This window comes from Myodes glareolus, chromosome 17, assembly GCF_982192425.1.
Source record: "Myodes glareolus chromosome 17, mMyoGla1.1, whole genome shotgun sequence".
NCBI lineage: Eukaryota > Metazoa > Chordata > Mammalia > Rodentia > Cricetidae > Myodes > Myodes glareolus.
In genome coordinates this window covers 53,068,734-53,078,372 of record NC_142042.1, presented here as the reverse complement: position 1 = coordinate 53,078,372, position 9,639 = coordinate 53,068,734, and the positions used below count along the sequence as shown (strand labels likewise).

The 9,639-nt window shown below is 47.6% G+C and overlaps 1 long non-coding RNA gene across 1 annotated transcript; it reads right to left on the bottom strand.

Moving 5' to 3' along the window:
- Positions 1-641: 641 nt before the first annotated feature.
- On the bottom strand, positions 642-8,096 carry LOC146891265 (uncharacterized). The gene is made up of 3 exons (XR_014997654.2): positions 7,560-8,096; positions 6,743-7,366; positions 642-2,747 (listed from the first exon to the last, which is right to left on the bottom strand). It is a non-coding gene; the product is annotated as an uncharacterized LOC146891265 (long non-coding RNA).
- Between the last annotated feature and the right edge of the window lie 1,543 nt (positions 8,097-9,639).

Genomic DNA, 9,639 nt, shown 5'->3' with positions numbered 1-9,639 from the left:
TCTGAGAAATATGCTACTGATCTTAAAGAATCTACTTCTTTATAAGTCCAGAACCTCTTGTCCATGTCACCCCCACTGCCACCTGAGTCCTGGTCTCCTACTGGTGAGTGACGGGAAAGGGTTCTGTTCCCTCCATCCACCCACGGTGCACACCATCTCTCCTGCAGCAGGCTCCAATGTTGTGACACCTCAGGGCGGAAACTGTTCCTGTTTTCATACTGCTCAGTGTGCACCCTCAGCCCCCAATTAATTGTGGATGCAAGAGAGGGAGCGATCATCTCGCTGCTTCTTGGAGACACACATTTTTCAGCTCACACGTTCTTCCGAGGGTGTGGGAGAGCCTGCTGTGAAGGCTGTGATGGAGAAGAGCGTGTGTAGCCATGTTCATAGCCACACACACACACACACACACACACACACGGGCCGGCCAAGAGTGGCTTTCTGCCTGTCCCCTGGTCTCCTCGGGAGAGGGGCTCCTGCCCGTCAGAGTGAGTGCTGTCCATGCAGAAGACACTCAGTTATTTCAGCGGCTCCATGAATAACCATGCAAAACATTAGCTGCCGGGGTTCCAATAGCAACGGTCCCTGCATTCTCTTTTTCCCTTTTAATCCATTATGCAAACCTTTTAAAGAGTAGCCTAGGAAACAAATTCTGGAGAGTATTTTTTTCAGCCTTGTGTATTAGAGAAAGATCAGCAATTTCCAGGCTAGGGACAACTTGAGTTTTCATAGTGGGAGGGGAGGGGAATAGACTACAGCTGGTGCTAACCCACATATGACACAAAGGGCCCCTACAACAAATAACGACAGTGCTGAGGGTAAAATTCTCTAAATTAAGTGGATATTTGGTCTGTCGCTATTATGCTATCGTCTGGAGAAGCAAACAGTCAGCAACTGTTAGCAAGAATCACGTGCGCCAGCTAAAATATCTGCCGGGGCAAAGGGCCTTTCTGACGGCTGCCTTCTGATAGAGGTTTTCATACCATGACTTAAGAATGTTTGACTTTTCCCTAAAGTGTGATCTCTCACTGTTAACTATTTTTTCTATTCACAGATGAATCCAGTTTTTATGACTCTAGGCGAGCAATTAGTGAAGGAGGAGCAGAAGATGCCGCATGGTGTGTTAGATGAAGCGGTTGGCTCCCTTGCCAACCGATTGCAGCAGATTGTGTTTTCCGCAAATGGCTCCATCAGCATCTCCCACCCTACCTAATGCTCTTCCTACCACGTAAGTCTGGCATTGCTTCCCCCGTAGAAGCGGGCCCTCTCTTCCTGGCAGTGGATCTGAGAACGGCGACGACAAAAGTCGTACCATGAGACAACAGCTACGTCTCGAAAGGAATGAGCTTCCTCGGGTTCTTGTGGATCCTAGCCAAGTAGGGAGGATGCACAGACAGCCACATGTGTAGGTGCTCTGGCCAGCAGGCCCATCAAAGGTGTTCTGACAGCCAGAATTAATCAGCAGACATGTGAATGAGAAAGTCAGGTGGCTCCTTCCCTCTACCGTTGAGTTACGCGTTGTCTCTGAGTCTTTCCAGGCCTTGCAGAGAGCTAGGCTGTCCAAGGGCCAACACGACACGACATATGTATGGATATATATTCTCCCGCAAATATACATAAAATGTATTTTATGATAAAACTTCTAAATCACTTTATAGTGTGGCTCTTCAGGGAAAAAAGTGCCAAGTACTCAATAATACAAATTCTACATTTTCCAATGTCATAGATCTACCAAAAGGGTACTTTTAGACTTCTATTCTATACCTAACGCTGACATCACTAATTGATCCTAGAACTCTTTCCAGAGGAACAGCAATCTGGTCTTAAAAATGATTCTCAAGAAAGCTCTCAACATATCAACAAACAGTTGATTGGGACTGACAGACAGTTTGAAATCTCTCTGCCGTGCCCAGAATTCTTTGTGAACACTGGAGCTGGCTTCTGTAGGTTTCTCCCTAGACAGAGGGATTTAACTATTATTTAATCGGGTGCATGCACCAAATGTGTGTTTCAAGTGCTGTTTACAAAATTTATTAGTTTAGCAGAAAGATGGTGCCCTCTTATTGAGGGTTTTGAGAATTTAACCATACGGTAATAGCAATCTGGTGATGCTAAGAGCCACCGTTATATTAAAACTATTATTAAAAGGCAATCTCAAATCCCTGGCATGTCAGAAAAATATTTAACCCCTTTAAAATTTTGGAAAAGTCTCCAAAACGGCCGAGCAGATGCACACAGTGAGATGGAGCCTCAAGTCCAGCCAGGGAGGGAGGTTTGTCAAAGCTGTGCTGTAGCTCCAGAAGCGGAACCTTTGGCTTTCTCCTGACGAGGCCCAAGTGTGGAAAGGGGCCGTGAGCGTGTGGGTGACTTGGATGCTTGTGCAGCTCAGATTATTACCTGACGGAGAGCACGGTGCGAATATGCCCTCTCTTTTTCAATTTTCGGTTTGTGAATTTGATGTCTTCAACCTCGAACTGACAGCTAAATCTCTCTCTCTCTCCTCTACCAGGGATGCTGGGAGGCCTGGAGTTGTTTATTTTGAAAAGGAATGTAATAATGGTTATTTGAAGAAAATGGCTGAGGTGATTGAATTCCCGGGCAGGCAGGCAGGCAGGCAGGCAGGCAGGCAGGCCGGCCACATGACTTGACAGACGTACTGTTTAAGCCAAGATTTCAAAGATTCTGGTGACAACTCCATCGCTGTACTCTTTCTGTGGTGGCTGCTTTTGACTTAGGAATCAAATCACCTGTAGAAGGGAGATGAGGCGGAGAGGGAGAGTCATGTCCTGAAATTCTCAAACTGGCCTTCGACATTCTTTAATCAAGGCAATAACCCTGAGAATATTTTTAACTAAAAGTGTCTTCTGCACCTCTCTGCCTGCCCTCCTGCGTCTCCTTCTCCCTGTCAAATTTCCTTCCCCACCCATTTGCCCTTTTCCTAACAAACCAACAAACCCCATTTTAGTTTACAAACCTGGGTGCCATCCGCCCCCCCCCCCCCAGTCCCTTCCAGGCTGCTCTATTCTTCTAGAAAAACTGCATGACTCCTTCGTTAGCTGACAAACTAATTAGAGATCCTTTCCTGCTAACAGTTAATGCTCTAATGGAGGAAAGATAATGCCTGAGGATCAAATAAGCCCCAAGAAGACATATTTACAGGGCTAGAGAGAGCTCTGGAGTTACGAGCATGTACTGCCCTTGCAGAGGACCCAGGCTCAGTTCTCAGCATCCACATGGCAGCTTAAAGTGGTCCCTGACCCTAGTTCTATGGAGTCTAGCACCCACTCCTGGCCTCCAAGGACACCAGCTGTACACAGAGTGCACATATGTAAGTGCAGACAAAAGACACACACATAATAAAAACAAAGAAGTCTTTAATCTAAAAAGCCAATATATCTAGGTGCTTAAGTCATATATAATATAATATAAACATTTTAAATTCCAGGGGCTAGAAAGCTAACTCGGTTGGCAAACTGCTTGTCAATCAGGTATGAGGTCATGAGTCGGCTCCCCACCCACATAAGAAGCCCTGACTATCGTACCTCTTGGCTGCTGTTGTCTGGTTTGACCTCAAGAGAGTTAAGATGATCTTTCCTGGAAGTCATGAGGAACAAGGGCGTTTTGCCCCTGGCTCTTGGTAGCTAGCATGGCATACATATATAAAGTGTATGAACACGTACAAATGAGGGTAGCATAGTCCTGAGTTCTCAGCAAGCCACTTGGTTTGGAAAACTGAGGGATGCTCGCTCATTTCTAAATGTGCATGGAAATTTTTCTTAGGTGCCTTACATAATTCCTTGCCTCCTTAAGCGGGAGGTTCTAAACATAATTTAGCCTTTAGCCTGTCCTTCTATACTCAGGGCTCACCAATGTGAACGTTAGCTACAGTTAACGAGCCGGTAAGACAGCAATGCCCTCGAGGGCTGTTGCAGTGCAGAGGGCTGTTTTTAACCTACTTCGTAAGTGCTCCCAGGCTACTGTGCTATTTGAGTCCATGTGTCTGCTTTTCATAGATTTCTCTGCCATGCTGTCAGCCACTTGGTTACTGCCTCAATGCGATTAGAATCTGTCTGCACTCGCCGTTTTTCTCATCTTAGATTAGCTACTTAGAAGGTATGAAGGCGCACCTAGTACGCAGGTGCGTTTTGTCAGAACAATCAGTAAATAAATATTCATTTTATGGCTAGGGGGTTCTTAGAAGTAGGGAATGTGAATTTTAGTGAACAGGATTTATAACATTTCTTTTAACTTTCTAATTCTCTGGGCTGATAATTGACGAGGCTTTTAACTAAATAATGTTCTGGAAACATCCATTGATATCTGCCCATTCACAGTTCCCTCCAAAGGGAATTAATTGTCTGACTAATACACCTATCACTTCTCGGGTGGGTATGTTTTGTTGGATTAAACCACAATCACCTCCATCACACATGCTACATGTGATTGGCTGATTGAAGCCCCCGACGCAAGGGCAGCCGTACCACAGACTGACCAACCACCCTGGAGAAAGATAAGCTAGGCTAGACTAGGGAATGTGAATCCAGAAACAAGGCCAAGTGATTAGTATGGCATTTGAAGTTGCACATTAGCAGTAAAATTGTGTCCTCTGAGGTCAATATGTCACAGGCCATATGAAGTTATGAAGCTGCAACAACTCTAAGTAGCCAGGAGAGGAAGGGAAGAGCAATCCAAGCAAGCACAGCCGAGCAGAGGCAGGGAGAGAGTGTGTTTAGGGCCAACACCATTGTTCTTGAGGCCATGAGAGTCTCTATATCCCATCCAAAACAAAACACCTATAAAAACTAACTTTATATTTCCTGGATCCTGAGTGAGCAAAAAGTCACACTGTAACAAGAGAGTCCTAACTGGGAGACACTTAAATCAGCATTAGCACACAAGACCGGCTTATAAAGACCGCAGCTCAGAGCTATGCCGGACACTGGCCAGCAGCCTGCGGTAGCTGGATAATCAATCCATCCACACAGAAGCAAAGATTAAGAACCTACATGATGAAAATGTAAAAACAACCCGAAGAAAGCCCTTGAGTCCTGTGAAGGCTCTTTTTAAATTAAGCAGTTACAATTTGTATACAACACTCCGTGTGTGTGTATGTGTGGTGTGTGTATGGTGTGGTGTGTGTGTGTGTATGTGTGTGTGTGCATACATGTGATCTCATGGGGAGAGGACGTATGTGACTATTCCCATGAGGTCCTACTGCAGCCTGTGTAGAGGCTCAGCTAGACAGCTGCTCCCACAGGAGTCAAACAGGGAAGAAAACAGATCTGAGAAAAACAGTTACAGAAATGACCAGACAAGAGGCCGAGACTCATCCCTTAGCCACTGTTGCTGTGTGGAGGAAGTGGCCCAGTGGATGCTTTCCAACCTTCCCAGAGACCAGGGACACCCACCGGAGGTCTTTAGAACATGGCCCCACACTATCAGAAGCCTGTCTAAGTCAGAAGCTGGTGTGCCAGCCAGGTGGTGGGGGCACAGGCCTTTAATCCCAGCACTCAGGAGGCAGAGGCAGGAGGATCTCTGTGAGTTCAAGGCCAGCCTGGTCTACAAAAGCTAGCTCCAGGACAGGCTTCAAAGCTACAGAGAAACGCTGTCTCGAAAAACCAAAAAAGAAAAAGAAAAAAAAGAAGAAACTGGTGTGCCACACATTGCTTAAAGCCTCTGGTCTTGGCTCCCATACCAAGCTAGAGACAGGCAGGTGGGGCAGCCCTTCGCACGGGTGATGCCAGTGTTTCAAGGGAACACTGCTGGGACAGAGGCTGAGGCAAGGCTGAACAGGAGCTCAGGGTTGTCACTGGCAAAGAAAGAGAAAGGCTGGCTGGGTGAGATGATAATCAAAGACTGATCCCTAGGAGAGGCGAGGGCAGCGCCCCCCAAGTGCTGGGTCTCCAGGGCTGCAGGACAAAAAGGCCGGGCTATTCTGGAGGCTGCCCTAACTGCTCACCTAGAGGACCCAGGGCCAAGGTGAGCTGAAATCTGGTTGTGTCCAGGCAATATAATAAGTACCTATAACTTCTGCGTTTATAAACAACTAGAAGATAAAGGGAAGGAGAGGACAGAGAGAGGGCTCACGGGTAAAGGGGCTTGCGGCCAAGCCTGGTGACGTGAGTTCGATCCCCAGGACCCACATGGCAGAAAGAGAGAACCAACTCCCACCACGGTGCACGTGCACACAATCGATCAGTCAATACCAGTTCTCAAAGGAAAGGAGAAGCAAAGATAAGCAAAGAGCAGAGAGGAAGGGAGACCATTTAAGAGAGTGCAACTGAGATTGTGTTAGGGATCTGAGCAGTTAATTAAAGGTCTCAAGGTCTTCCCCAGAAATTCTTTTTTTGCGCGGGGAGTATTTAAAGGCAGGATCTCACTATGCAACCCTGCCAGGCCTCAAACACAGCGGTCCTCCTGCCTCAGTCTCTCAAAGTCTCAGACTATAGGAAGGCACCAACATAACTGACTCACCCTCCCCTCTTATAACAAGACAGAAATCACACACAAAAAAAAAAAACCTCAAAAGAAAAGGAAAGAAAAAGATTGAGGTAATACACATGACACAAACAAGAGGTTTCATGAGTCGATAATTAAAAAGTCAACAATTTTCCAGCAAGAGGCTAGAACCTGATTTGCATTGCCCACTGTATGTTCGCCAGCCCTACCCCGGGACAGTAGAGTTTGGGACTTAACATGAACTGTGTGGAAACAGAGTGGAGAGGACGGCAGTGCACCTCACCTGCCTGCCTGCTCCAGGGACTCTGCGGGTGCTGCTTGCAGGGAGGCTGCAAAACGTTCCAGGTTAGGACAGGGATGAGGCCAAGAAATGAAGAGACTCAGGAACCCCTGGCATGGTCCTGGGTAGCAGGCGACACACGCTGAAGAGAGTTGGGGTAGCAATAGGTCAGAGACACAAGGCACTATCCTCAGTACTGGGCTCTCAGTACAGGGCACCCAACCCCGCTGGCCGCGCCACTGCCTTGAAGCCCAAACAGCGCACTTTCCTGGGGACTTCTCTTATTTCGTGAAAATTCATAGCTGTTCATTCTGAGATTGACTGATTGACTGATTGAGAGGCGGCATCTCCCTGTGTTGTCCAGACTGGTCTCATACCCCTGAGTTTAAATTATCCTCCTGTCTCAGGCACCCAAATGCCAGTACTACAGGCATACACCACCACATCTAGTTGTTTCTTCTTCTTCTTCTTCTTCTTCTTCTTCTTCTTCTTCTTCTTCTTCTTCTTCTTCTTCTTCTTCTTCTTCTTCTTCTTCTTCTTCTTCTTCTTCTTCTTCTTCTTCCTACTCCTCCTTCCTTCTTCCTCCTTACTCTTCCTTCTCCTTCTTCTGAAGGATTTCCATCATGTCTTAAAGAGAAAACAGGATGCAGCGGCTCAGAAAGTGAGAGCACTTGACATGCAAGCATAAGAACCCCGGGCTCAAATCCACAATACCCACATAAAAAAGCCAGGCTTGCGGTGCCGGCTCTGTAACCCCAGCACCGGGAGGGGCGGGGGGGGGGGCGGGGGCGGCGGAGACAGGTGGCTCCTGGGAGCTCACCGGTCAGTCGGCCCATCTGAAGCAGCAGGCTTCTGATTCAGCGAGAGAGCCTGTCCAAGGGCGAAAAGGCAAGAGTGACAGAAGACACCCAAAGTCCTCCTTTGCCTTTGTTGTGTGCTCGGGCACATGTACCCACACACGCATGTGTACGCATCACACACACGAGTTAGGTTCTGTCAGACTTCATCAGTAGTCAGTTTACGTCCCATCCCCTTTGCCTGGAACCCGCCCACCTCTCCTGATCCCACAGGCATGCCCACTGTTTGAATTTCAGTGTGGCTCTCCGAGGACTCTCTTTGCAAAATTATAACCTTGATCTTGTCGGTCACTGCCCAGAAAACCGCGCAGGTGCCTCAGACATCTCGTCCCTGTTCACATTCCCCAGATGCCTGGGAAAGAGTGTTTCCAAAATTCCTTCCCTGAAGGAGATATGAACAGCATGTACCCCCTCCTCTTAAGGGCATAGTATCATTCCACTCTCAGACTTCCTGGGGAGCCAACGGACTTATTGGGCTTATTTATGGGAGCATGGATGACCCGAAGCAGTGGTACCGGAAAGCAGTGGTACCGGAAAACCGTCACCTAGCATGGATGACGGCTTCCTCGCTGCTGCGTCTGAGGAATTAACCTCCTTCTATGGTCCTTCCTAGAGACGCCCAAGGTCAGCTGCAATTAGGGCAGAATTGCAAGCAAATAGGACTCCGGTTAGAGGCGATGACCCTCCCCATGCCTTCCTTTTAAGAGAAAAGACCACCAGTTCATGGACTGGATGCTGATGGATCACAGAGTTAGGCACAGCTAATACAAGGAAGGTGGTGGCAGTTTGGCTGTGAGCATAGCACATTATCTGAGCCTTTAAAAAGGTTTGTTTGTTTAACCTTAGCCGATCAAATTCTCGTGACTATTGCTTAACATCTCTTTCTGTTATCTTTTCATTAAAAAAAAACTCTCTTTCAAATCTTTCTTCTTTTCCATAATTTTTCTTTTCTGTATCAGAAACTAGATTGCCCTATGAAATCCCCCAGTCTGATCTATACTTTTAGCCAAGCTTACTTCACTGTCCCCCTGTCCCCCTACTCTCCTCATGGTAATGAGATGGGAAGCCTCCATCAGGTTCAAGTAAACACGGTCTACTTTTGATGGTGGGGTTGGAAGTACCTAAGGTGTGGCTGAGTCTTCCATGATGTTAGAAACCACTGTGCTGGTTGCCTGGTGATTCTTCAATAGGAGCTGCAAAGCATGATGTCATTCACCTCTCTCCTCACCCATGCATGTGTTATACAGCTGCTCCAAAGGGGACCTTCTTTCGTTAGCTATCTGGTGACACTAAAGTCCGGCTCATTGCCCTGCTTGACCAGTGCCACTCCTGCTGGCTGAGGCTCAGGGAAGCCATCGGAGCTCCTTCCCCACGTCCCCAATGGCAAACTCCTCCCATTTCCCCCCACAGCAGCACTGAGAAGATTAAAGATGATCCTGGGCAGCCAGTTGCAGGCATGCAAGCATGCCCTGGACTGAACAGCCATACTGACTTCACATATTTCCTAAGTGGCATCCAGTGAGCATACCACAAGGCTCCCAAACAGGGCTTGGCTGTCTGTCACTTGTCAAGACTGCAGGTTCACTGCAGCTATTGGCGGAGCGGTTTCCAAGGAGAGCTCTCTCACCACCCGGCACTCCTTCTCATGCCTTTGACAGTTACTCACAGTCTTCTCAGCACAGAAGACACATGGGAATCCAAGCAAGGCAACATCGTGGTCATCTGTAACCAAGACCGTTCCCAAAGGGCACGGAAGAAGCCCTAGGAGGAAGAAGAAATCCCCGTCAAGTGTATATGTAGCCCCGAGTGTCCTTTCTCAGACGTACATGGTGGTGCAAACCTGTAATCTCAGCAGTCAGAAGGCTGAGGCAAGAGAGCTAGCCTGGGCTGCACAGTAAGTCCAAGGTCAGCAGGAAAGACTCTGTCTAAGAAAACACAAAATGGGATGGGCGTATAGCACTTGCTTGGAAGGTATAAACTCTGGGCTTGATTACCAGCTCCATAAATACACACACATGCAGACAGACAGACAGACAGACACAC